Here is a 7,046-nt window from a genome sequence, read left to right as displayed (position 1 = left end):
CCTGCTTCAGAATCTGTGTCGCCCTCTCTGCCCTTTCCCCTGTTCATGCTCTCTCTCTCTCTCTCAAAAATAAATAAACATGAAAAATTATTTTTTTAAAAATTCTCTACCCTGAAATAAATTCACGTTCAAAATCATTTTTAAAAAATTTTTCATTTTACTCATCTATAATACAAAGAAGGTTAAAAATAGGTTATAAATCATTTCTAGTATTCTTTATGACTATTATTTAGCACTATCATTTTTCTTTAAATGTCTACTGTGTAAAGATAGTACTTTTTTGGGGGGTGACTGGTGGCTCAGTTAGTGGAGCATGCAATTCTTGATCTCAGGGTCATGAATTTGAGCCCCAGGTTGGGTGCAGAGATTATTTAAAAGTAAAAATATTTTTTTAATTGTACTTTTTGATGCTCATAATCCTATATTTACTATCCATTGCGTTTCAGGCCAAGACCATTTTAAGTAAGTATTTCAGGGTTTTTGGGTTTGGGCTAGTTTTATTATTATTAAAATAATATTTTTTAAAGTCTTTGCACAAATCTTTAGTTTCCCTTATTTTTGCAACGTTATATTTTGCCACATTTATTGCTGCCATAAAAAGCTCACTTCCCTTTTTTTTTTTTTTTTTTTTTTTTTGGTAAGCTATTTTTTTCTTTCAGTGCTCAGTGGATGCTCTCTCTGAGGATGCAGAAAACATGGTGCTGAATTATCGTCATCATTCAAGCTACCCTTCCCCAAAAAGCAAAATGAACACTTCTTTGCACAGTATTTAGAAAACAATTTAAAGATTTTAAAGGCTAGAGTCTTCAGTGGAAAATTTGCCGAAATTACAAAATCAATCTGACAATGTGTGAACAGGTTTGGAGATCAGCTGAATTTATTCTTAGGCCTGTAAAGATTTTCACTGGGTGGAGATTTGGCAGTCCTGTTTATTAGAAGTATGTTGAAAGACCAGATGGGCTGCAGGGATGTGAGATATATATATATATGTATATCCTCCTTGGTTATTCATTTCTTTAAATGCCTTTGAGGCAAGAAGGCATTTTAAACAAGGCATCCAGTTGCCATAAGCAATGGCAAACAGAATTAACACAAAACTACCCTGAGCAAGGTAAAAAGCCTTCTGTGATTAAACAAAATGGGAGGTCAAAGAGAACACGAAGGAACACTAACAAGATTTGAGGTTTAATGTATATCAAGGTTAACTAGTTCTAAGCTATAGAGCAGGCTGGTAAATTAGCCTAGCCTCCTGCTTCAGCATTTAACTCAGCCCCCATTTTCTGGCATCTCTGGGAAGACATTCTGCTAATTATAAGTTGAGAAACAGGCAGAATTAATTATAAGTCAGTGTGAAAAGTATTTCCACAGAGGTTCATAAAGGTTATAAAAGAAGGTAGGAGAAAAGACACTGACACGAATAGGAAAATAATTTTATTCACACTTGATCAACAGGATCCAAGTGATTCACCTGCAACCTTCTCTCCTGCTGTGAGTGCGCAGGCTCAGGTGAGGGAAATAGTAGGCTTTTTTCTTTCCAGCTTTACCTGATAGGAAAAGCACAGGGAGGCAGAGTTCCACATTCAGCAGCTTCTTGGAGCTCTGTGACCTGGTTCTGTACAATGAGGAGAAGGGCACCCATCCTACAGGGTATTTGTGAGAAATAAATGAGAGCAAGTGTGCATAGCATCCAGCACAGTCCTAGGCAGATAGAGGGCACCCAGAAAGTCGTAGTTATTTTCATGCTTAGGTCCCTGGAGTCCTTACAGTACAAGCTTAGTGGATCCGTTAATAATCATAATTAGTGGCACCTGGCTGGTTCAGTTGGCAGACCATGCCACTCTTGACCTTGGGAGTCCTGAGTTTGAGCCCACGTTGGGGACAGAGGTTATTTGCAAAAAGAGGGACGCCTGGTGGCTCAGTTGGTTAAGTGTCCAACTCTTGATTTCAGCTCAGATCATGATCTCACAGTTCATGAGTTCGAGCCCCATAATCAGAGAAAGGATTCTCTCTCCCTCTTACTCTGCCCTACCCCTGCTTGTGCTCTCTTTTTCTCAAAATAAATGAACAAATTTTAAAAATAAAAAAGTTCCAATTTTGAGGTTTCAGTGCAATAAAAAGTAAAGAAATGAAAAAATACAAAATACAAATATATATATATAGTTACCAAAAAAATCATATCAAAACAAAATGATAATGTTTAACTATGGATCACAAGCAACCCAAAAATGAAACACCTAGATTACATTGCTGGAAAAGAGGATGGACACGATGATCCAGAATGTTGGTCAGAAATAATTTATATTTCTTTGCTGACTCCCATGGAGACTTGAAAGGGTGGGATGGATTTAAGTATGAGAGCTCAGTTGCCACTGTGAGAAATGTCAAGTTTCCTATCTCTTACTGAAGGGCCCTTTCCAGGTACGCAACATTATTTCAATGTGAATCAATGACAAGGTGCTGGTATGGAGTCATTCTATTTATTTCCTTTTTTATTTCTTTTTATTTTTTCTTTTTTTTTCATTTTACTTTTTTTTTTTTTTTTTAAGCGTTTATTCATTGGGGCGCCTGGGTGGCTCAGTCAGTTAAGCGTCCGACTTTGCTCAGGTCATGATATCATGGTTTGTGAGTTCGAGCCCCCCATTGGGCTCTGTGCTGACAGCTCAGGCTGACAGCCTGCTTTGGATTCTGTGTCTCCCCGTCTCTCTGCCTCTCCCATGCTCATGCTCTGTCTCTCTCTGTATCTCAATAATAAATAAACGTTAAAAAAATTTTTTTTAAGAGTTTATTCATCTAGAGAGAGGGGGAGAGAGAGAATCCCCAGCAGGCTCTGGGCTGTCAGGATGGAACCCTACATGGGGTTTTATCTCACCAACTGTGAGATCATGACCTGAGCCAAAATCAAGAGTTGGACACTTAATCAACTGAGCCACCCAGGTGCCCCATCCCCTACACTCATTCTTAGGTAAAAAAAAAAAAAAAAAAAAAAAAAAAAAAGACAAAAGTGTATATAGATGTGTGTGTGTGTGTACATGCATGCACACAAACCTATGTGTGTATAAAAATATACACATTATATGTGCATTTATACCCATATTCATGTATGTATATATGGATGGATGTATATACATATTTATTTAAGTTTACTTACTTTGAGAGAGAGGGAGAAACAGAATCCCAAGCAGACTCTTTGCCATCAGCACAGAGCCTGACGTGGGTCTCGAACTCACAAACTGGGAGATCGTGGCCTGAGCTGAGATCGCAAGTCAGATGCTTAACCAACTGAGCCACCCGGGTGCCCCTATACATATTTATACATATAAACATGTATGTGGGGTTTGGGGGATCTTTTATTTTTTCTTTTGTTTATTCTTTAAATAAAAGGATAAACCATACATTTGTTTTAAAGTGCTTACCTTTACCGAGAGGGAAAGGATAGGGTAAAGGGTGAAGATTAAAGCTGTACTTCCCTGAACATACCTCATTTTGTAGAATTTGAGTTGGAACCAGGTACATATTTTATACAATTGTAAAACAAAGTTAAAATTCTTTAAAAATCCCTAATACTCGAAAGCAAAATGAAATCAATGAGCCTGTATTTCCAGTTGGTGGCACAACACAGAGAGGAACCATTCCAAGAAATGTCATAGCTACAATTTGTACCAAAAAAGTAACAAACTGCTAATAAGCTCCTAAATCATTTTCAGTAATCATACCGTTGATGGTGCTGTTTGTATTGTTATTCTGAAACTGCTGTGTGTTTGTTCTGTAATGAGTAATTATACTGGTGTTATTGAGAACAAGGAATTTTTGTATGGGAGAAAGGAATTGCCCTCATAAGCTTGATGAGTTTCAATAAAAACACTGTAGTCCTGATTTTGAATCGGAGGTATGGCACGAACTCAGGTGTCTTTATTGTAAAAATGTGAGCGTGTGTGTGTTTCCTAGCTTCACTTCCTGAAAAAGCCAAGGAATAGTGAGTGACCAACCTAGTAGCAGTGAGTGTCTCTAGTCCCCAGCTTGGAGTCTCTGAATATGTTTTCGCATTAAAAGCTAGATTCCCAGTTTGGGGCAGACAGTGTACAGACGAGATGAGCCTAGAACTTCCTGTCACACCAGACATCAAGGAAGCTTTCACAGACCACTAGGGTTCTGTCAGAAAGAGTCAAGCCAATTTAAAAAGGTTCAATGGGATAATCTAAGCACCAATAAAGGTAATAACTACAATAGTATGAAACATACCAAATACGGGCAATCTCTGAGTTCATTATGGTATTTGTATTAATTTCCTTGGGCTGCCCTAATGAATTAACACAAACAAGCTTAAAACAACAGAAGTTTATTTTCTCGCAGTTCTGGAGGCTACAAGCCCAAAATCAAGGTGCTAGGGTCCCTGGGTGGCTCAGCTGGTAGAACATGTGACTCTTGATCTCAGGGTTGTGAGTTTGAGCCCCATGCGTGGCATAGAGTTTACTTAAAAAATAAAGAGGCGCTTGAGTGACTCAGTTGAGTGTCCTACTCTTGATTTCAGCTCAGGTCACAATCCTAGAGTGGTGGGATTGAGTCCTGTGTGGGGCTCCATGCTAAGCATAGAGTCTGCTTGGGATTCTCTCTCTCTCTCTCTCTCTCTCTCTCTCTCTCCCTCTCTCTCTCTCTCTCTCCCTCTGCCCCTCTCTCCAGCTCACGTGCACACTCTCTCTCAGCCTCTCAAAGAGAAAACTAAAAATAAATAAATAAATAAATAATAGGGGCACCTGACTGGCTCAGTCAGTGGCGCATGGGACTCTTGAGCTCAGAGTTGTGAGTTTGAGCCCCACGTTTGGTTTAAAGATTACTTAAAAACACAGTCTTTTAAAAAATAAAATAATAGAGGCACCTGGGTGGCTCAGTTGGTTGATTGTCCAACTCTTGATTTTGGCTCAGGTCATAATCTCACAGTTTTTGGGACTGAGCCCTGTGTGGGGCTCTGCGCTGACAGTGTGGAAGCTGCTTGGGATTCTCTCTTGCTCCCTCTTTTTCTGCCCCTCCCCTGCTTGCATGCTCTCTCTCAAAATAAATAAACTGCAAAAAAAAAAAAAAAAAGCAAAAAAACCACTTTTAATAAAAAATTAAAAAGTAAAATAAATAACATTAAAAATGATAGTAATTAATATTTACTTTGATAGAGAAAGTACAAGACAGCAGGGGAGGGGGCAGAGAAAGAGTGAGAGACAGGATCCCAGGCAGGCAACGTGGGGCTTGAACTCACAGACTGTGAGATCAGGACTGGAGCCAAAACCAAGTCAGACACTTAGCCAACTGAGCCACCCAGGTGCCCCCTAAAAATGGTAATAGTTAAAAAACAAAATCAAACTGTTGTCCTGACCACACCCCCTCTGAAGGTGCCTGGGAAGAATTCTTCCTTGCTTTTCCAGCTTCTAGCGGTTGTAGCAATCCTTGGCGCCCCTCAACTTGAAGCTGCATCACTCCAATCTCTGCCTCTTTCTTCACTGGGCTGCCTTCTCTGTCTATCTGTGTGTCCTCTTGTAAGGACACCAATCATTGGATTTGGGGCCACTGTATACTTCATCTCAACTAATTCCGTGTACAAAGACCCTATTTCCAAACTAGTTCTCATTCTGAGGTTCCAGGTGGACAGGAATCTTTTTGGGACACTATTCAAGCCAATTCAGCACCTAATAACAATAACAAAACCAAAACGAATCTCACTGGTTACCTTTGGAAAATGCTTGGAGACAAATTCATTTTTTGTGAACTAGTAAATAAAGTGAAAGAGTGGAGCATTTATCCTACTTCCTCTGTATAAACTGAACTTCAGGGTAAATACTTAAGGGTATGTTTCTCTTTATTGAGGGGCCCCTGCTAATAAGTAAAACAGGAATGTTAGAATCAGAGTATCACCATTTTATAGCCCTTAATAATTAATGAATCTAACAACTAACCATTGATGAGTGTTAACATCACAAAAAGAAACCACCAGACATGTGACTCCTGAGGAAATACATTGGGAAAAAGAATGGAATCTGAATCCATTAAGCCTCTAGACCTAATTACCAGAGGAACATATTAAATGTCTGCAATGATGCAGCCAGAAAAATCAAGATTGTAACATTTACAAAAAAGATACTTAAAAAAGAATTAAAGGGAAACTTTGAAATCTGAAAACACACTTGAGAGACTTCTATCTACAAATCCAACATATGGATTTTCTTTTCAAAAAGTCAACTGTAAAAAAAAAATTAAGAGGGGACATTGGGAAAATTTGATAATGTTAAGGAATTATTATTTTTTAAGGTTAACAATGGAGTTATGGTTAAATTTATTAAAAATTTATATTTTTTAAGGTTTGTTTATTTTGAAAGAAAGCAAGTGGGGAGGGGCAAAGACAGGGAGAGGGAGAATCCCAAGCAGGCTCCGCACTGTCAGTGCAGGGCCCAACATGGGGCTCAATCCCATGAACTGTGAGATCATGACCTGAGCTGAAACCAAGAGTCAGTTGCTTAACTGACTGAGACAACCAGGTGCCCCAAAAGTTTGTACTTTAAAAATACATACTAAAATATTCACAAATGTCATGTAACTTGATTCCAAATAATGAGAGTGGGTATGGATGACCCAAAATGACCCATAAAATTGATCATTGCTAAATCAGGTGCTGTATATATGGACATGTACTCTGCTACTCTGCTTTTGCATACATTTAACATTTTCCATATTTAAAAATTATTTTTGAGATGATCCGAGAAAATTGGCCATGAGTTAGGCATATCTGATATTAAAGAATTATTGTGTTTAGTGTGCTAATATCTTTATAGCTATTTTATTAAGTCTTTCTCTTAGAGATTCAACCTAAAGTAATTATGAATAAAATCTTATGATGAAGGGAATTTGCTTTAAACTACTTCGGTGCAGGGGCACCTGGGTGGCTCAGTCGGTCGAGCGCCCAACTCTTGATTTCGGCTCAGGTCGTGGTCCCAGGGTCATGGGATTTAGCCCCTTGTCCAGCTCCATGCTGGGCAAGGAGTCTGCTTAAGATTGTCTCTCTCTCT

This window comes from Leopardus geoffroyi, chromosome E3 (assembly GCF_018350155.1).
Source record: "Leopardus geoffroyi isolate Oge1 chromosome E3, O.geoffroyi_Oge1_pat1.0, whole genome shotgun sequence".
Taxonomy (NCBI): Eukaryota; Metazoa; Chordata; class Mammalia; order Carnivora; family Felidae; genus Leopardus; species Leopardus geoffroyi.
The sequence above is the reverse complement of the archived record's forward strand: the minus strand, read 5'-3'. Positions refer to the sequence as shown.